General features: G+C 45.5%; 1 protein-coding gene and 1 long non-coding RNA gene across 2 annotated transcripts in view; one reads left to right on the top strand and one right to left on the bottom strand.

Moving 5' to 3' along the window:
- Positions 1 to 22275, top strand: part of LOC122422380 (rho GTPase-activating protein 20-like) — a 480282-nt gene that overhangs the window by 68336 nt on the left and 389671 nt on the right. The gene's annotated exons all lie outside the window — the stretch shown is intronic.
- LOC122422385 overlaps positions 15954 to 22275 on the bottom strand; it is a 74904-nt gene continuing 68582 nt past the window's right edge. Inside the window, exon 3 of the long non-coding RNA XR_006263803.1 lies at positions 15954 to 16076. This is a non-coding gene — a long non-coding RNA (uncharacterized LOC122422385). The remainder of the gene's footprint in view (positions 16077 to 22275) is intronic.

Genomic DNA, 22275 nt, shown 5'->3' with positions numbered 1-22275 from the left:
GGCTGGATGGCATCACCGATTCGACGGACATGAGTTTGAGTAAACTCCGGGAGTTGGTGATGGACAGGGAGGCCTGGCATGCTGCGATTCATGGGGTCGTGAAGAGTCGGACACGACTGAGCGACTGAACTAGAGCTGTCCTGCCTCCTCTGGGTGCGTCTTCCGGCTCACAGATTGGGGAGTAAGGTTTCCTTGAGTCTGACGTGTCATCTGGACCCAGCTGACTTTAACTGGTACACGCTAAGCCCTCGGGCTACGCCTTTCTTTCAAAGGTTGTGCTCTGACCTCTCCCTCCTGTTTCATGCTTCTTCCTGAGCCACATCCAGGCCCACAGTGTCGCCTCTACAACCTTCTAGAGAGACAACCAGAAAGTAGCTGGCCCTTAGGAGGGAAATACTGTATAATATTCAACCCCTCCAGATATTCAGGCCTTCACCTTCCATATTCCCTACAACACGTGCAACAGCAGTATACCTCAGGGGACCCACTAAGGCAGGTGACAGGCACACAATGCCTGCGAGAAGTCCCTCTGTTGGTGGCATCCCTTCAAAGGCAATTTGGCTTCCAGGGATAATGTTTGCCACTTTGGGAGTTAGCCCTGAAGGCCGTTTGGGTCCAAACCCTTACCACCCTTCTCCTAAAGCTACAAATGCACCCCTGGATCAAATCTCCACTCCACTTTTATGGAACATCTGGTCTGTTGCCTCTTAACAAATTTGTTCTTAAGCCACTTACTAACCCCTACAACCAGGACTCTGCCCTCTTGTAGGCAACACTGCTCCACCCAGCCTATTATTAAAATACCTTAATGTCCCTAATAGGGCCAGATAACCCGCTCCTTTATCGGTACTTCTGTTATTACCTAAAGTGGGTCTATGACAAGGAAATGTTTACCACTGGAGACACCCTAACCTGCTCTTATGGAGGACTAAGGAAGAAATCAGTGACTTACAATCCCTTAGAGTAAGAGGATAAGGCTTATGACTGTTACACTGTTCCTCAGTCTCAGGGTACAGGACTGGAGTGCTTTACATCATGATATCTATTCCCATCCATGGTGGACAAACCATCAATGAGTTAAGATTACAACCCCTCAATCCTACCCAGCACTGGTCATGCTGGAGATCTTGGGGATGCCCACCTCCAGCCCAGGGGTCCTAGGAGGTCAACCTGCCTTGACCTACCTAGGGATCTGGTCCTCGAAAGGTTGTCACGCCTCAACCTGCTCAGGGATCCGCCAGTCCAGGGATCCCAGGAGGTCGTCATACCTCGACCTGCCCAGGGACCCAATTCTCAGGAGGCCATCATGCCTCAACCTGCCTGGGGATTCAATCTCTAGGAAGCTGTCATGCCTCAGCCTGCCTGGGGATCTGCACCCTGACCCAGGGACGCCTGGCTCTCTGGTTGCAACAGTGCTGCATAGGATAAGCTTCAGAAAGACTCACCCCTAAGGAAGTCCACCCATGGAAATAGAGGGAAGCCTATTACTCGTGGGACTGTGCCCAGTCTCAGCAAAAGCTCAGGAGCCCAATGAGAACCCCATTGCCTTTCTGGAAAGGCTAAAAGAGGCCCTCCAAAAGTTTACCAATCTGGACTTAGACTCTTAGGAGGGACAGGTGATTTTAAAGGACAAATTCCTATCCCAATGTGCATCAGATATCAGAATTAAGTTACAACAGCTACAGCAGCAGGACCCTGCTTCCTCTTTAGATGAGATGGTCCAGACAGCCACCAATACCTTTTATAACAGAGAACAGGAGAAAGAGACCAAGGCCCAGGAGAGGGAGAGAAGGAGACAAGGCATGCCCAGATGCTGGCCACCCTCCAGGGAAGCCCTATGGCAAACCCCAAGGCCTTGAATGACAAGGCACGAGGCAAATGCCTAATCTGTAGACAGGTGGGGCATTGGGCCAAAGAGTGTCCAAACCGTGACAAGTCTCCTAAAATGGCTTACTACAAATGCCATCAACTGGGACACTGGGCGGCACTCTGCCCTCGGGACCCAAGAGCCTCAAGATCAAGGGCCAAGCCTTCCCTCACGATGGTTCAAGAGGACTGAAGCGGCCCTCTCCAGCCAGCCCGCCTGTCACAGATAACCATCACGGGGCTGAAGCCAAGGGTGCAACTGGATGTGGCAGGTAGGTCCGAGAATTTCTTGGTTGACACAGGGGCTACCTGCTCTGTCTTGATCTCCTACTCCGGAGCCTTCTCCTCCCAAACTTGTACCATTTTGGGTGCTACAGGAAAAGCAACTACTAGAAGATTCACCCAAGCACTTCTTTGTTGCTGGGATGGACAGATAATTTCCCATCAGTTCCTGGTGGTCCCTGACTGTCCTACTCCCTTAATGGGAATAGACATACTCACTAAACTGGGGACCACCCTTGTGACGGGAAGCTTTTCAGCCCCTAGGGCCCCACAGCTTCTGGTTAGTACTGAAGAACCCATTACACCTTCTCCAATAGAGAGGGACCAAAAACTATGGGAAGACAAAATTAACCCCCAGGTGTGGGACCAGGGAATTCCTGGACGAGCCCATCAAGCTGAACTGGTTATCATTGTCCTCTGAGATCCCACTCGGTTTCCTAGCCAGAAACAATATCCCCTCAAAAGGGAGGCTCGGGAGGGACTACAGCCTTCAATAAATAAATTCCTTGCTTGTGGGCTATTGGTCCCCACCAATTTGCCATGCAACACCCCAATCCTCTCAGTAAAGAAAAAAGATGGAACCTGGCAAATGGTTCAAGATCTCTATATCATATATGAAGTTGTAGTCCCCCTCCATCCCACAGTACCCAATCCCTATGTAATCTTGGGAGAAATACCACCCAGTGCCAAGTCGTTTACAGTCTTGGCTCTCAAAGATGCATTTTTTTGCATACCACTGGCTAAAGAATCCCAATATCTTTTTGCCTTTGAGTGGGAGGCCCCAGGAGAAAAACACCAACAGATGACTTGGACAATATTACCTCAGGGTTTCAGAGATAGCCCCCACTTGTTTGGACAGGCCCTTAGCTGGGATCTCCTAGATCTGGACCTGGGACCTAATGGGAAAATATTACAATACATAGATAACCTACTAATCTGCTCTCCAGATGAAAAAAAAATGCCCAACGACATAAAATTCAGGTTCTAAACTTTTTGGCAGAAAGGGGATATAAAGTCTCCCGTGCTAAGGCACAGATGGTTGAGACAAAGGTCACTTACCTGGGAGTTCAGGTTACACACGGGTCCAGGAGGCTGTCCTCTGATTGGGTACAAGGAATCCTCTAGTTGCCCTCCCCCACGACTCGAAAACAATTGCCAGCTTTCCTTGGGCTAACTGGGTATTGTAGAAACTGGATACCCAACTATGGTCTAATTGCCCAGCCCTTATATGAAAGCTTAAAGGGATGAGATGATTCAATCCCACTGATGTGGGGAACTCCTCAAAAGAAGGCAGAGGCTATACTAAAACAGGCCTTAACTCAGGCACCTGCCTTGAGGTTGCCAGAACCAGAAAAAGCATTCCAACTTTATGTCCATGAAAGAGAGGGAACAGCCTTGAGAGTGTTCACTCAAACGTTGGGATCTGAGCCCCAGCCTATAGCTTACTTAGCCAAGAGGCTCAATCCAACCGCCCGAGGCTGGCCCCCCTGCCTTCGAAATCTTGCAGCTGTTGCAATCATGATAGAAGAGGCTTTAAAACTCTCCTCTGGGGACAAACTAACTATTTTTACCAGCCACCAAGTAAAACAACTCCTAAATGGGAAAGGCCATTTATGGATGTCTGATCAAAGAATCTTCAGATATCAAGAAATGATGGAAAATCCAGGCCTCACTGTATCCCCTTGTGAGGTTCTTAACCCAGCCACCCTCCTGCCTACCCCCAAGGGCTCTCTTCCCTTTCACTCTTGCCTAGAAACCTTGGACCACTGGACAAAACCCCGAGAGGGATTGTTGGAAGATCCTCTGGCCAATCCTGAGGAAATCTGGTACATTGATGGAAGCAGCTTTGTCTTGGATGGAAAAAGAAGAGCCGGATATGCAGTAGTCTCCAATTTTGAAATCATAGAGGTTAAGCATCTGCCACCAGGTACTTCAGCCCAATTGGCTGAGCTCATAGCCCTGACTCGAGCTTTAGAGCTGGGAAAAGGAAAAAGAGTAACCATTTACCCTGACTCCAAGTATGCCTTTCTGGTGCTACATGCACGTGCTGCTATTTGAAAAGGGGCCACTTGACCACCTGAGGGTCCCCAATCAAATATGGTGATCAAATTCTTAGACTCTTGGAGGCAGTCCATCTGCCCACTGAGGTTTCAGTCTCCCACACTACAGGGCACCAAAAAGGGAGCACTGAAGTGGCACGAGGGAATCAAGGCAGCTGATCAGGCATCTAAGAGAGCAGCATTACAGAACCATGACCTTAGTTCCACAGACTAATTTGCCAGAAACTCCTTCATATACTGAAGGTGAGACTCTTAAAGCTAAGAGTGAGGGCTTTCAAGAAGATCATATGGGGTTGTTCCAAAAGGAGGGACTCCTTTTTCTGCCTGGAAACCTCCAATGGAAGTTGGTTAACTCCTTACCTGCCACTACTCATTTAGGGTAAAAGGCCCTCCAAAGATTACTAGAAAGTTCCTTAAAACGAACAGGCCTTCAAACAATTATAAGGCAAGTGGTCTCCTTTTGTCCCACTTGCCAATTAAACAGCCCCCAAGGAGCTTGAAGACTCCAGCTAGCCCAGCCCATCCAAAGACGTGGGGCCTGCCCAGGAGAGGACTGGCAGATGGACTTCACCCAGATGCCAGTTTCTCAAGGATATAAATACCTATTAGCCATGATAGATACATTCACAGGATGGATTGAAGGCTTTCCCACCTGAACTGAGAAGGGTGAGGAGGTGGTAAAAAAGCTGTTCCATGAAATCATTCCAAGATTTGGTCTGCCCAGATCATTACAAAGTGACAATGGGACATCATTTATTTCTAAGGTCGCCCAAAGGGTCTCTAAAGCATTGGTCATTACTTATTATCTCCATTGTGCTTGGAGGCCTCAGTCTTCAGGAAAAGTAGAAAGAGCCAACCAATTCTTAAAATCAGCAATAAAAAAGATAACCCAGGAGAACTCCCTGGGTGGAAGGAGGCTTTACCAATAGCTCTCCTCTGCACTTGTATTGCCCCTAAGGAACAGGTTGGTCTTAGTCCTTATGAGATGCTATATGGGAGACCTTTTGTTTATATCAATGACCTCTTCCTAGATCCAGAGGTGCAGACCCTCCAGTCTTATACCATGGCCTTTGGGCAATTCCAACAGGATATACACTTACGGGGTGTCAACCAGAACCCCAAAGATTCTAAGGAGTCACCACTATATGCTCCAGGGACTCAAGTCCTAATTAAAGTCTGGAAAGATGGGTCCCCAAAGGCTCAACTCCAGCCCACATGGAAGGGCCCCTACCTTGTAATACTTTCTACCCCCAAAGCAGTCAAGGTACCAGAACATGACTCCTGGATTCACTACTCACGAGTCAAGCTGTGGAAGAAAACAGAAGAGGACACTCAGTACACCTGTGAGCACCTGGGAGATCTCAGATGCCTATTCAGGATGACAAATGAGTGCCATCTAATGAACATCCCAAATATTAAGTTTCTGGAGATAAGATTTCTCAGGATAACTCTAAAGAGCCTACACAGCTTGGTAGGGATGGTACTCCAAGACAGACAGGAGATAGATCTTCTGATCCCTGAACAAGAAGGGACTTGAGCCATCCTGGTGATGTGAATTTGGAATTGGTTAATGCCCCTGCTAGTCCTTGTTATGCCATATTGATGCTGCTTATGATTGTTCCATGTACTGTCAATTGTCTAACCTGTCTTGTCTCTGCCCAGGTCAAGCTACGACATGCAGCGCCAGTTCAACAAAGATACAAAGCTACAGTCGACCACGGAAAATACCACTCACCCTTAGATGGACTCTGCTATAAGACTCTGAGTCTTGAGACTAGCAAGAGGGGAAGGCCCAATGCCCCTCGCCATCCCAGTTCAGCAGGAAGTAAGAAAGACCTTGACGCCCCTATTCCCAAAGAGTTGGGCCTCCCATCTCTTGAGGGGGGGGAATGTTAGGTAGTTAGAATAGAAAACAAGAGTATAGAATGGCGGTGGCTAAAAGACAAGGAAGAAAAAAGCCTGCAAAAATAGAACAAAAGAAGGTCTGAGGACAGGAGTGAGGACCTCAGGTAGAACAAACAACACTCCTGGCTAGCCCAATTTACATAGGGCAGGCCCAGGGGGAGAAAAAAATATATAAAAAGAGGAGCCAACGGGCTGGGGGTCTCTCTCTCTCTCTCTCTCCCCCACGCGCTGCGGCACTCTTCTCTTGGCGTCTGTGGGTCGACATGCCCTCACGCCTCGAAGATGGATTTTCCTGCTATTTTTTAAATAAAATAGAACTGTAACACGGAGCTGTAACACTGATTTGTCTAAGAGCTATAACATGGTCTGTTCGAGACCTGAGAGCTATAACATGGTCTGCCCAAGACCCGAGAGCTGTGACATGCCGAGAGCTTTATGTCCGTCACTCCAAATCTTTGTTGTGAAGAAACAGAACCATGGAGTGTACACTCGCCTGACGCTCAAACTCAGGATAATGAGCCAGAGCACGCCCTTACCTGGGGTCATAAGTGTTGCAGTGAGAAGGGAGCGTAAGGCAGTGAGGTCGGTTATCTCTCATGAGAGGTATGCTGTCCTCCCAACAGACCCACAGTCAAGAGGACCTCAGGCCATCATCTCATTTCAGTTAAGCTCTGGGTGTCTGGGACTTTGATTTCTGGTACATGCAAGGGAATCAGACTCTGGGGAGCTAACTCACTGTAACCTAATGCAGAATTTTTTTTTTTTTAAGATGCTACTTTCATTTACAAAAACCAGTTACGACTTGTGTTCACTGATTGGTAGATTGGTGAATGTATTTTAGGTGAAAATGCCCAGGAAAACAAATCATAGGCAGTAAAGCAAAAGAATCAGAGAAAAATAAGTTAATTGTCTCCTCTGAATGGCCAGAGTTACCAAGCTGTCCCACTAGGTATGTAACAAGGGCCACATCACCACAATTGTTAGCAAAGGCAGATTGGTTCAAGATTGTGGAGTGGAAGGACATGTGTTCATCTCCCTGAGAGAGCATCAAAATCGCAACTAGCTATTGAACCACCATCAAGAGAAAGATGCTGGAACCCACGAAAAACGGATACCCCACGTCCAAAGACAAAGAAGAAGCCTTAATGAGACAGTAGGACAGATGCAATCACAGTAAAATCAAATCCCATACCTGCCAGGTGGGTGACCCACAAACTGGAGAACAACAATACCAAAGAAGTTCTCCCACTGTTGTGAAGGGTCTTAGCCACATGTCAAGCTTCCCAGTCTGGGGATCTGCTAAAGGGACTAGGAATCTCCAGGAAATCTGACTTTGAAGGCCAGTGATTTGATCTCAGGGCTTTCACAGGACTAGGGGAAACAGAGACTCCACTCTTGGAGGGTACAAAGAAAATCTTGCTTGCTCTAGGACCTGGGGGAAAGGAGCAGTGACCAGACAGGAGACTGAATCAGACCTATCTGCTGATACTGGAGGGTTTCCTATGGAGCCACAGTTGACAGTGGCTCGCTGCAGGGAGGTGAATACTGGCAGCAGCAATCCTGGGAGTTCCCCCTTGGTATAAGCCCTCTTGAAACCACAGAACCTGTAGACGCCAGGACTGGGTTGCCTCAGGCCAAGCAACTAAAAGGGGGAGGGAGTGCAGCCCCACTCATCGGCAGACAATTCAATTATAGTTTTACTGAGCACAGCTCTGCTCACCAGAGCAAAACCCCGTTTTCCCCAGCACCAGTCCCTTCCATCAGGGAGCATACACAAGACTCTTAGCCTCATCTACCAGAGGGCAGACAGAAAAAGCAAGAAAAACTACAATCCTACAGCCTCCAGAATGAAAACCACATCACAGAGAGTTATTAAATTGTTAGAGTTAAAATGTAAATACAGAGAATTATGTCCCAGATGAAGGGACAAGATAAAATCCCAGAAAAACAACTAAATGAAGGGGAGATAGGCAACCTTTCAGAAAAAGAATTCAGAATAATGATAGTGAAGATGATCCAGGATCTCAGGAAAATAATGGAGAAGATGCAAGAAATGTTTACCAAAGACCTAGAAGAACTAAGGAACAAACAGAGATGAACAATAATCTAGAACGAATCAATAACAGAATAACTGAGGCAGAAGAATGGATAAGTGACCTGGAAGACAGAAAGGTGGAAACCACTGCCACAAAACAGAATACAGATGTAAGAGTGAAAAAAAACAAAGGCAGCCTAAGAGACCACTGGGACAACATTAAATGTAGCAACATTATCATTATGGGGTCCCAGAAGGAGAAGAGAGAGAGAAGGGATTTGAGAAAATATTTGAAGAGATAATAGCTGAAAACTTCCCTAGTATGGGAGTGTGAGGCTGTCATGGCTAATGCCATGGCAGGCAGCCTAGATTAGGAGTAGGCCTGGTTTCCCAGGGTAACAAAATTATCAGGCCTCCTGGAGCCAGCCAAGCAACATATGCCTAGCCAGAAAAAAGGGAACCTATCAGGGGAAAGCTGAAAGCCCCACGTTGGGCCAACAAAAATTACCTTCCAACTGTGTAACCAATCCGCTTACGCCAACTACCCACTGTGTAACCAATCCGATTGCGCCAACTACCTGCTGCTTATTTTGACCTAATAAATACCCGAGAGAACTGGGGCTCGGGGCCTTTCATCCTCACACACCTGGTGAGGGCGGGAGGCCCTGGCTCGAGTCAGTAATAAATTCCCCTATTGCGAGTTGCATTGTTTTGAGGAGTCTTCTTTCCCGACCGGGGACTCGGACTACGGGCAGAACATTTGGGAGCTCGTCCTGGATCCCTTGACCGGGGAAGAACGCTCTTTGGAACAAAGGGGAAAAAAGACAGGTAATAGCACCGGTGCTCAGGCAGGTCTAGAAAAGTCCAGAGTAAAGCCGAGGCCCTGCTGTGAAGCAGGAAGGTGTCTGGCGCAAAAAGACCAGAGTAAAGCCGAGGCCCTGCTGTGAAGCAGGAAGGTGTCTAGCGCAAAAAGACCAGAGTAAAGCCAAGACCCTGCTGTGAAGCAGGAAGCTGTCTGGCGTTAGGGAAAGCTTTCCATGAGGGAACGGACTGGCCGTTCCGGCTGGCATGAGGCCGAGGCCAGCGAGCGCGCTGGGAGGCAGCCAGCTCTGCGGGAAGGAGACCTCCTCTCCTAAGCCCGAATCTGGGGAACAGTGGACGCCATACGGTAAGGTGACCCTTGTTCCAGAGGATCTGTGTTGTCGGCCGATGTGTGTCTGTCTGTGTGTTTTTCTGTATAACTGCCGGCATTGTCTCCTGTCTCGTTCTCTGATGTGTCGTTGTCTACTTCGTCCTATAAAGCCTTGGAGCCTCATTTCTGTTTCTGGGAGTTTCAGTGAACGGGCAGACAGTTGTCGGGGCAACTGATGAGTCCTGGCCAGGGCTACTCCCTGGCGGATTCTGAAGGCCTCCCAACAAGTCAGCCCCAGTAACGGGAGCCCGAGAGGGTGAAACTCCTTTCTTTTTTTTCTCGTATTCTAAACCGAGAATCTGGCCAAATAAAAACCCGTCTGTGTGGGCACGGGACAGGCACTTAAGAGCCAATAGGGCGCCTGCCACTGGAAGACTCCCGTGAAAGGATAAGGGGGTCACGGAACGGGTTAGAAACCCTTAGGGTGCCCGCCCCCAGCAAGAAAACTTCTGTGCAGCGACTAAGGCACTCAAATAGTTCCACGAAGCATACCACAAGCCCAACCTCCTGGCCGCCACCACTCCTGATAGGAATTATTGGTGGTAATTCTCGATGACTTCTTCTGACTCTCACTATGGGGCAAAGAAAATCTACCTCACTCTCTCTCATGACTGATCATTTCTCGGATGTCAGGGCTAGAGCACATGATCTGTCGCTACTAGTTACAAAGAGTAAATTAATAACCTTTTGCTCTGCAGAGTGGCCCACCTTCCAAGTTAGATGGCCTCCAGAGGGAACTTTTCAACCTTCTATTATTCGGGCGGTGAAAAAAAAAAGTTATGGCTCCTGATCCCTGGGGCCACCCGAGCCAAGTCCCATATGTTATGGTCTGGCAAGATCTAGCAAAAGATCCGCCCGAATGGTTAAAACTTTTTGTTCACAAACTCCCTGATTCTCCTAATGTACAGGCCCTGGTTATAAAAACTCCCACTCCCCCAGAGGAAGCCAAGAATAAGGGCCCAAAACCGGTCTTGCAGGAATCCTCGGACTGGAACCTGATTGACTTGGAGACGGAAATTAGGCCCCCACCATATGCCCCTCCTCCATTGCAGGAGCCCCCCGGGGGGAAGAGCCCCCCCCCCCCACCCCGATGAATCAGAAGGGACAAGGGAATCCCAACCCCGGAGAAAAAATAGAAAAAATAGGGGTGAGCAAGATCATGGGGACCCAGAGTTACCTTCATCTACTGTACAGGCACTCCCCGTCCGGGTGGGACCAGCTAGCCCAGACACAGAGCAAACCTATCAGTACTGGCCCTTTTCCACGAGTGATCTGTATAATTAGAAAACCCAAAATCCTCCTTTTTCGGAGAAATCCCAAGGCCTCATTAACCTCTTAGATTCCATTGTGTTCACTCATAACCCCACCTGGGATGATTGCCAGCAGCTGTTACAGGTGCTCTTCACCATGGAAGAATGGGAGCGAATCCTGGCAGAGGAGCAGAAACGGGTCCCGGGGGTCGACGGGAGACCAACCGCCCAGCCTCTTCTCGTGGACGAGGGGTTTCCTCTGTTGCGGCCTAACTGGGATTTTGAGCGAGTGGAAGGTAGGGAGCATCTCCGAGTGTACCGCCAGACTCTAATGGCTGGCCTGCAGGCCGCAGCTAAGAAGCCGACAAATTTGGCAAAGGTAAATTTAGTAAGGCAAGAGCCCACTGAGAGCCCGTCAGCCTTCTTAGAGAGGCTAATGGAAGCCTTCAGGCAATATACACCCATGGACCCCCAGGCTGAGGAATCACGTGCTACAGTTCTACTAGTGTTTGTGAATCAGGCAGCCCCAGATATTAAGAGAAAATTACAAAAGATAGAGGGGTTAAGAAAACAGACAATACAAGACTTACTGAAAGCAGCTGAAAAGGTATTTAATAATAGGGAGACCCCAGAAGAAAGGGAAGAACGACTTCGTCAGGAAGAAAGGGAACTAGCTGAGAAGATCAGAAAAAAAGATAGGGAACATAGGGCGAAAGAAAACCGGAAGAACCAGAGATAGCTAGCCAAGATTCTTTCTGCAGGGATAAAGGCCGGAACAGAACTGAGGGAGCCTCAAGGCCCCCAGATGGGAGAAAAGAGAGACCAAAAAGGCAGGCCCTAAAGAAAGATCAGTGCGCTTACTGCAAAGAATGGGGGCACTAGAAAAAGGAGTGCCCTAAGAGGGACCTGAAGAGAGGAACAACCCAAAGAGAGAGAATTTCCCCTGGAACTCGAGTTCTATATGTGGGAGAAGACAGTGACTAGGGGAGTCAAGACTCGGCACCCCTCCCCAAGTCCTGGGTAACCATACATGTGGAGGGGAAACCCGTTGGCTTCATGGTGGACACTGGCGCCCAACACTCTGTTTTAAATCAAAAACTGGGACCAGTGTCTAAGAAAACCAGCTTGGTGCAGAGAGCCACGGGGACAAAAAAAATATTGTTGGACCACAGAACGGAAAGTAAATTTGGGGACCCATCAGGTGTCCCATTCGTTTTTGGTGATACCAGAATGCCCAGCCCCTCTACTTGGACGGGACTTGTTGACTAAAGTTAATGCTCAGATCCATTTTGACCCTGGGAGAATGTCAGTCACGGATGGACTTGGACAGCCGATACATGTCTTGTCTCTAGCTTTAAGAGATGAATACAGACTTTTTGTGCCTGAGCCCTCAGAGGTTATAACACCAGATATACAACCGTGGGTCCACAAATACCCGTTGGCATGGGCAAAAACAGCAGGAATGGGACTGGCTAAACAGAGACATCCGGTCGTTATCAAACTAAAAGCCGAGGCGACTCCTGTGAGGGTGAAACAATATCCTATGAGCCAGGAGGCTTGGCGGGAGATCACTCCCCACATTCGGCGGCTCATGGATGCCGGAATTCTCAAGCGGTGCCAATCCCCTTGGAACACCCCCTTACTACCGGTGAAGAAGCCAGGGAGTACGGATTACAGACCTGTCCAGGACCTATGAGAAGTCAACAAGCGGGTGAGTGACATACACCCTACTGTCCCCAACCCGTATACCCTCCTGAGCAGTCTGCTGCCTGAGTACACTTGGTACACTGTGTTGGACTTGAAAGATGCTTTTTTCAGCCTACCCCTGGTGGCCCAGAGCCAGGAGATATTTGCCTTTGAGTGGACTGAGGGGGAAGGCCAAACGGTAGTACAACAAACTTGGACCCGCCTCCCACAAGGGTTCAAAAAAAAAAACTCCCCTACCTTGTTTAATGAGGCTTTGAGTGAAGACCTCTATGAATATCGGACTCGCCACCCAGAGGTCATCCTGCTGCAATATGTGGATGACCTTATGTTGGCTGGAACCACAGAGGAGGCATGCAGCCGTGCCACCGGTGACCTCTTACAGACTCTAGGCACCTTGGGATATCGTGCTAGCGCAAAGAAGGCGCAAATATCTCGGCAAGAGGTCACCTATTTGGGGTATAAGATCAGGCAGGGGCAAAGGTGGCTAACTCAGGCCATGAAGGAAACAATATTGCAGATACCAGAGCCCAAGACCCCCCGCCAGATGAGAGAGTTTCTGGAGACTGTTAGATATTGTAGACTGTGGATCATGGGGTTTGCTGAGAAGGCCCGGCCCTTGTATGAGGGAAGTAAAGAGACCCCAAACTGGACTTGGACTGAGCCAATAAAACAGGCTTTCCAGACACTCAGACGGGCCCTACTAAAAGCGGCCAGCTGGGACTACGCCGCCCCCACATTAGCCATGGGACTTCCACCTCCTGGTATGGGGAGTCTGCCTCAGTCCCCGACTATTCCCTCCCTGACCTCATTTGGATCAATGAGGATACCACCCTCCAGAAAGATGACAAAGATGGATGGTACCGAGATCAAAACAACAACCTGATATTGCCTGCCATCCTGGATCATCACCTATGTGAACACCTGCACACAACTACACACTTGAGGAAAAAAAAGACCTTGACTCTTCTCCAGATGGCCTGCCTGAGGTTCCCTCGACAAAATACAACTGTACGAGAGATAATCCAGGCTTGCAAAGTGTGCCAGCTGATGAGGACAGAAAAGGCAGCACACTGGAACGAGGTACCGAGGGGAAGAGCCAGGGCAACACTGGGAGATAGATTTCACTGAGGTAGGGCCAGGCAAGTACGGGTATCGCTATCTGTTGGTTCTTGTAGATACCTTCTCGGGGTGGGTAAAAGCCTTCCCCACTAAGGGAGAGACAGCAACAGTGGTTGCTAAAAAAGATCTTAGAAGAGATAGTGCCTAGGTACAGGCTGCCAGTGACTATGGGCTCTGATAACGGACCTGCCTTTGTGAGCCAGATTGTACAAGGGCTAGCCCAAGCTCTGGGGACAAAATGGAAGTTACATTGTGAATATAATCCCCAGAGCTCAAGACAGGTTAAAAGAATGAATCGGACCCTAAAAAAAACTTTGACAAAGTTGGCAATAGAGACTGGTGGGGACTGGGTGACCCTCCTTCCCTACGCACTCTTTAGAGCGCGTAACACCCCCTTATAAGCTGAATCTTACCCCTTTTGAGATTCTGTATGGAAGACCCCCTCCTGTGTGTCCTATATTCGAGAGAAAATGCCTACCACCCCCTACCTTGGGACAATTCCAGCAAACACTGATGGCATTAAGCAAGGTGCATAGCCATGTTTAAAAATTAATTCGAGAGATACACGAGGGAACAAGCAAGGGAACCATCCCCTCACATAATATTGGCCCGGGTGATTGGGTTTAGGTAAAACGACACCAGTCTAAAGCATTAGAACCTAGATGGAAAGGCCCTTATGTTGTTCTCCTTACCACTCCTACTGCTGTTAAGGTCGATGGGATCGGGCCCTGGGTTAACTGCAATCACTTGTGGCAAGCCACCCCGGAAGAACAAGAGAGGATGCAAGCAGAAGGGGAGGCAAGACCTCACCCATCACATCCTTTAAAACTGAAACTCGTACGACGAGAGCCCTCTTAACTCTCCTGCTAATAACAGTTTTCATCGGCCCAGGAGGAACCAGCCACAACCCCCATCAGCCGGCTAACCTGACTTAGATGATCTACAATCCTGAGACTGGAGAAGTGCTTAATTCGAGCTCCAAAGTGGCCCCCAAAGGGACATGGTGGCCAGTACTGACCTTTGATTTGTGCGTGCTGGCGGCTGACGGTAGTGGGTTTGGTCCCCACCAACTGACCAAGTTCTTTGCCCACGGCTCTTTAGGTCTGTTCACCTGTAACTGTGAGCAAAAAGGCCCACAGTACTACGAACAGGTGCCTGTCTATGTCTGCCTGGGGGGAAAAAGAGATCGAAACCAAATTGAAAAATGTGGGGGAGTTGACTCTTTTTATTGCGCCGCTTGGGGTTGCGAAACCACGGAAACAGTCCATTTCGCACCTCCAAGAATCCTTGAGCTCCTTTGCTGAAGTAGTGTTACAGAATAAGAGAGGTTTAAATTTGTTGTTTCTACAAGAAAGATTATGTGCAGCACTGGGAAAAAAATGCTGTTTCTATATCGACCATTCAGGGGTGGTACAAAAATCTCTCCAGAAAGTAAGAGAGGGACTAGCCCAGCGAAAGAGAGAACAAAAAGCCCAACAAGGTTGGTTTAAATCTTGGTTTCAGCGCTCCCCCTGGTTGACCAGTTTGATTTCCACCCTCCTGGGTCCACTCATAATATTAATATTCTTACTGACCTTTGGTCCATGCATTTTAAACCGTCTGATCTCATTTATTAGGGAGCGCCTAAATACCATCCACATTATGATATTGAGACAACAATATCAGTCAATTTCACAGGGCAAAGAAGAAGATTCCTCTACTTGAACAACAGACAGGGGGAAATGTGAGGCTGTCACGGCTAATGCCATGGCAGGCAGCCTAGATTAGGAGTAGGCCTGGTTTCCCAGGGTAACAAAATTATCAGGCCTCCTGGAGCCAGCCAAGCAACATATGCCTAGCCAGAAAAAAGGGAACCTATCAGGGGAAAGCTGAAAGCCCCACGTTGGGCCAACAAAAATTACCTTCCAACTGTGTAACCAATCCACTTACGCCAACCACCCACTGTGTAACCAATCCGATTGCGCCAACTACCTGCTGCTTATTTTGACCTAATAAATACCCGAGAGAACTGGGGCTCGGGGCCTTTCGTCCTCACACACCTGGTGAGGGCAGGAGGCCCTGGCTCGAGTCAGTAATAAATTCCCCTATTGCGAGTTGCATTGTTTCGAGGAGTCTTCTTTCCCGACCGGGGACTCGGACTACAGGCAGAACAGGGAGAAGTGAATTCTTGAATATCTCTTTTTCTGATCCGGTATGAACTGATTTAATAATTTATCTCTGAGAGGCAATCTTATTTCTTTACTTCCACGTTCTTGAGCATAGAGAAGTTTCCTCACTATTCTTTATTAGAAGAAAGCTATACTTATTCTGAGTAGGGAAAGCTATACTTATTTTGAGTAGCTGTAGCATCTTTTTGAAGAAGGCAATGGAGACCCACTCCAGTACTCAAGCCTGGAAAATCCCATGGAGAGAGGAGCCTGGCAGGCTGCAGTCCATGGGGTCGCACAGAGTCGGACACGACTGAAGCGACTAAGCATGCGTGCATGCACTGGAGAAGGAAACGGCAACCCACTCCAGTATTCTTACCTGGAGAATCCCAGGGATGGTGGAGCCTGGTGGGCTTTCGTCTATGGGGTCAAACAGAGTCGGACACAACTGAAGCGACTTAGCAGCAGCAGCAGCAGCAGCATCTTTTCAGTAGTCACTTCAAGCAGTATTTCCTAAAAGTGCAATAAAATGTCTCAATACTCAAAAGAGTTAATTAAGAATCCTAGAGTCTAAATTATTTCCCCTTAAATTAATTCAATCTTTATTAGGAAGCATCTCAATGGGAACATAAGGTTCTGAGAGCCACAGTTTTAACCTTCAGCATACGGAGGTTAAACTCACACACTTTATGAAATATCTGGCATCAGTTACAGTGTCAGCATATCTGTAGGTCAATTAGAACAAGCTTGTTTACTTTGTTGTTCATTTCTCTGAGAAGCTAGTAATTACAGATACATGTCAACATATTACACTATGTGGTAATATGTGAGTGTGTGCTAAGTTGCTTTGGTTATGACTGACTTTTTGCAACCCTTTGGACTACAGCCTGCCAGGCTTTTCTGTCCATGAGATTCTCCAGGCAAGAATACTGGAGTGAGTTGCCATGCCCTCCTTCAGGGGATCTTCCCGATCCAGAAATTGAACCTGCATCTCTTACGTCTCCTGTTTTGGCAGGCAGGTTCTTTACCACTAGTGCCACTGGGAAGCCCTTATGGTAATACATTTCACTATCATTATGTCTTTGTTAAATTTGTCTTTATATATTGAGATGATAGTTTATTAGGTTCATTATAAATTTAGGATTATTAGACATTCCTGAAGAATATTAACCATAATATTGTTACTCTCTTTATATTTAGTAATGCATTTTGCCTTAAAGCCTACCTAGCCTGATTCTAACAACACATGCATATTTTTTGGTCTATTTTCTGTCACCCTAGTAAATACTTTCAACTTACACTTTAGACATTTTTCTTATGAATGGCATATAACTGTGCTTTTAATCTAGTCATATAATCTTATTCTCAAAGTATGATTTTCAAATTGTAGTCTGAACCCCTGAGAGTACCCAAGAAACTTTGGTTATTGGTATCTTGGTCCATTTGAACTGCTGTAACAAAAATACCATAGACAGATGGCTTTAATAGCAAACATTTATTTCCCACAGTTATGGAGTCTGGAAGTCCAAGATCAATGTCCCAAAAGATTTAGTGTCGGGCGAGAGCTCACTTGCTGTGTCCTGCATGGTATAGAGCTTTCTGAGGTATCCTTTATAAGAGCACTAATCCCATTCATCAGGACTCCATGCTGACGATTTAATCACCTTTCAAAGCTAAAAGCTCTTAATACCATCACATTGGGTTAGAATGTCAACATGTAAATTTGGGGGAGACAAACATTCAGTCCATAACAGTAAGGTAGGTGAAATTAAAATTACATTCTTTTCTCCAACTTTTCTGAGATATAATTGATACTTAACAATGGATAATTTTAAAGTGTACAATGTGATAACCATCACATTTAATACACATGCATTGCAAAATGTTCATCACAATAAGATTAACTAACACATCCTTCGCCTCACATAAGTACCATTTTGTTGTTGTGGTGGTGGTGATGATGAGAACATTTAAGATATGCTTTCTTGGCAAATTTCAGGCATACAATACAGTATTGGAAACCACAGTCACCATGTTGCACATTACAGCCTCAGAATGTACCCCTCTTACAATGGGAAGTTCACGCTCTTTAACCAATATCCCCTCATTTCCCCCAACCCCAGCCCTTGGCAGCCACCACTCTATTCTCTGTTTCTATGACTTCAACCTCTTTAGATGCCACATGTAAGTGACCTCATACAGCATTTGTTTTCGTCTGAATTATTTCACTTAGCTTAATGCCCTCAAGTTTCATCTACACAGTCACAAATGGCAAGATCTCCTTTTTTAACAGCTGAATAATATTCTGTTGAATACACATACCACATTTTATTTAAGCATTACTCCATTTAAGGACACAGGTTGTTTCCATGTCTTGGAATAATTGTGAATAATGCTGCAATATACATGGGAGTTCAGATATCTAAAAGAGTGCTTTCATTTCCTTTGAATAAATACCCAGAAGTGAAACTGCTGGATCATGTGGTAGTTCTGTCTTTCTTTACCAAATTTTTTTTTTTTTTTGAGGAACCTCCATAGTAGAGTCTTTCTGTAATGGCAGTACCCACTTATATTTCCAACAACAGTGCAGTGGCATTACATAAATTCTCAGTGTTGGGTGAACTACTGTTATGCTCAAAACATTTTGCCTCCAGCCATTCTGTATCCATTAAACAATAACTCTCCCTTTCCTACTCCCGCAACCTCTGTTAACCTCTATTCTACTTCCTATCTCAATGAATTTGCCTATTCTAGATACCTCTTATAAATGGAGGTATAAATGGAGGAATCATACAATATTTGCCTTTCTATGTATGGCTTATTACACTTAAAATATTATCAGTGTCTATCCATGTTGTAGCATATATCAAGATTTCATCCCTTTCCATAGTGGAGTATAAATCACATTTTGTTTATCCATCCATTTGTTGATAGACACTTGGGTGGTTTCTACCTTTCAGCTGTTTTGCACAATGCTGTATCACTATGAAGAAAGCTAGTGGGGGTGATGGAATTCCAGTTGAGCTATTTCAAATCCTAAAAGATGATGCTGTGAAAGCGCTGCACTAAATATGCCAGCAAATTTGGAAAACTCAGCAGTGGCCACAGGACTGGAAAAGGTCAGTTGTCATTCCAATCCCAAAGAAAGGCAATGCCAAAGAATGCTCAAACTACCACAGAATTACACTCATCTCACACACTAGCAAAGTATGTTCAAAATTCTCCAAGCCAGGCTTCAGCAATACGTGAACTGTGAACTTCCAGATGTTCAAGCTGGTTTTAGAAAAGGCAGAGGAAACAGAGATCAAATTGCCAACATCTGCTGGATCATCAAAAGAGCAAGAGAGTTCCAGAAAAACATCTACTTCTGCTTTATTGACTATGCCAAAGCTTTTGACTGTGTGGATCACAATAAACTGTGGAAAATTCTGAAAGAGATGGGAATACCAGACCACCTGACCTGCCTCTTGAGAAACCTGTATGCAGGTCAGGAAGCAACAGTTAGAACTAGACATGGAACAACAGACTAGTTCCAAATAGGAAAAGGAGTATGTCAAGGCTGTATATTGTCTCCCTGCTTATTTAACTTACATGCAGAGTACATCATGAGAAAAGCTGGGCTGGAAGAAGCACAAGCTGGAATCTAGATTGCCAGGAGAAATATCAATAACCTCAGATATGCAGATGATACCACCCTTATCGCAGAAAGTGAAGAAGAACAAAAGAGCCTCTTGATGAAAGTGGAAGAGGAGAGTGAAAAAGTTGGCTTAAGGCTCAACATTCAGGAAACTAAGATCATGGCATCCAGTCCCATCACTTCCTGGCAAATAATGGGGAAACCGTGGAAACAGTGACAGACTTTATTTTGGGGGGCCCCAAAATCACTGCAGATGGTGATTGCAGCCATGAAATAAAAAGATGCTTACTCCTTGGAAGAAAAGTTATGACCAACCTAGACATCTTATTAAAAAGCAGAGACATTACTTTGCCAACAAAGCTCCGTCTAGTCAAGGCTATGGTTTTTCTAGTAGTCATGTACGGATGTGAGAGTTGGACTATAAAGAAAGCTGAGCGCCGAAGAATTGATGCGTTTTGAACTGTGATGTTGGAGCAGACTCTTAAGAGTTCCTTGCACTGCAAGGAGATCCAACTAGTCCATCCTCAAGGAATCAGTCCTGAATATTCATTTGAAGGACTGATGTTGAAGCTGAAACTCCAATACTTTGGCCACCTGATGAGAAGAACTAACTCATTTGAAAAGACTCTGATGCTGGGAAAGATTGAAGGCAGGAAGAGAAGGGGATGACAGAGGATGAGATGGTTGGATGGCATCACCAACTCAATGGACATGAGTCTGATTCAACTCCGGGAGTTGGTGGTGGACAAGGAGGCCTGGCGTGCTGCAGTCCATGGGGTCACAAAGAGTTGGACACGACTGAGCGACTGAACTGAACTGTTATGAAAATTGGTGTACAAATACTTATGTCCCGGCTTTTCATTTGTTTAGATGCATACCTAGGAAGGGAATTGCTGGGCCATATGGCAATGTTGTGTTTAACCTTTTGAGGAACCAACACACAGTTTACCTTAGCAGCTCCATCATTTTACATCCCCACTACAATACATGAGGCTTCCAATTTCTCCACATCCTGGCTAACAGTTGTTACTTTCTGTTTTATTGATTACAGCCATCCTAGTAGGTGTGAAGTAAAGACCACTTGTTTTGTTAATTTGTTAGCTTGGGGTTTCCTGGACCTCACAGGTACTCGAAACCTAAACTTGTATGGGTTGATCCATGTTAACAAATCCTCAGCAAATCAGGTTATTTCCATACAGGGCCTATGACTACCCCAACAAGCTTCCTATCATCACACTGTCCAAGTGAGTAGATTTCTCTCAGCCACCATTTCCCTGAAGGGTAGACCTCCAAAAGCCCTGATATACAGAGAGTATGATTCTATACACTCATCATGAGAAGAACCTGTAGCTGGATCACCATTAAAACCCAAACTAACTCCCTACTTTTCCCTTAGCCCTCCTTTTCCAGCGCTCCAACAAAATCAGCTCTCAGATTGTCTCCTAGGTTTCACCTATCTACAACCTCAATCCAGGAAAGCCTGCTTCACATGCCACCTTTCTCTGTGACCCAAAAGGACTTCCCTCACTTTACTGTAATTCCAGCTATTCTTTCAAATATATTCATCTTATTTTGCTTTAAATTTGGCATTTTCATTGGGAGGATTTTCAGATTACCTAATCTACCTATTGTTAAAATATCCTCCAAAATATTACATTCAATCTTCAGGCTTTATTTTTAGAAGCTAATCTTACTACGTGATTGGAGAATAAAAAAATTCGGAAATAATTCTACCTGTTCACCTTTTAAAGTTATGTTCAATTGTTTGATGCAAATATTTGCAAATCCATAGAAGTAAATTGGAAGTTATATCATGATAAAAGTTCATATTATTGGGCTTCCCTGGTGGCTCAGTGGTGAAGAATCCCAATGCTAGAGACATGGGTTCAGTCCCTGGTCTGGGAAGATCCCACATGCCTAAGAGAAACTAAGCCTGTAGATCACAATTAGCTAGAGCCTGTGCCCCAGAGCCCACAAGCTGCAACTACTGAGCCCACGCGTCACAAATACTGAGGCCCATGTACCCTATAATCCACGCTCCACAGCAAGGGAAGCCACCACTGTGCACTGCAATCAGATAGCCCCTTCTCACCACAGCTATGAAAGACCCATAAAGCAATGAAGACCCAGCACAGCCAAAAATTAATAAATAAGTACATATTACTACATTAGCTTTAGATTACTGACATACTGCAATATTTCTTACAGTGAGTTTGGTTAAATGATTTCCAAAATCAACTAATATGTTAATTATTAAAATAACTGTTTCAATATCAAGTTAGTAAAGTGTTAAACTAGATTAAACAGCTTTCATAACTATAAGACATATATAACATACAAGCTGAATTTCTAAGAATGCATTTCTCAAATTTATCTTCTTGGAGCATTATGTGGTACTAAATATTCAGACATATCACTTCTGGGAACTTTGATTTACACATTTAAAATTCAAACTTCCAATTTTTCTATCAAGTTATATAAATCAGGCCATTATTATATTTGGATTATGACATACAAATGTTTTAGTAGTTTATAGAATTAATGGTGGGCTCTGATTCTTGGTAGCTACAATACTGTTACCTTTAAAAAGCTAAACTTTTACTTCTTCTTCATTTTTAATTTTAATTACCATAATCTCTGATACATATTTTACATATCAATAATCATAACAGAAAAGTGTTAGAATACTTATAGTCTTTGATATGTTATATTATGGGAGTATGGAAAAGGAATTAAGAGATCTCAATATAGAAGGGAAAATGCACATTTAAGGAGTAAGTTTTCCATAGCAACAGAGTCATATTTGTCCCATAGTGATTGTACCAAAATAACTTATTTAAAAGCCCTGGACACTTCAAGTTAATGGAAAAATTGAAGAGAACATTAAAGTCTCGTTACCCTACATAGTGATTTATGAATTAGGTTTAATAGCCTAAGTATTCTCTCATCTGCTGAAAAATATATCTCTAGAGATTAATATTAATTTTAATAATTCCAGTTCTGAATGAAGTTTTTCACAGAACATGCTAAAAAAATGCAATACTTCTGTGAATAAAAATCTTTAAAGTTTTATAT

This window comes from Cervus canadensis, chromosome 19 (assembly GCF_019320065.1).
Source record: "Cervus canadensis isolate Bull #8, Minnesota chromosome 19, ASM1932006v1, whole genome shotgun sequence".
Lineage (NCBI taxonomy): Eukaryota > Metazoa > Chordata > Mammalia > Artiodactyla > Cervidae > Cervus > Cervus canadensis.
Note: the sequence above shows the minus strand (reverse complement) of the source record. Positions and strands in the feature narration are given on the sequence as shown.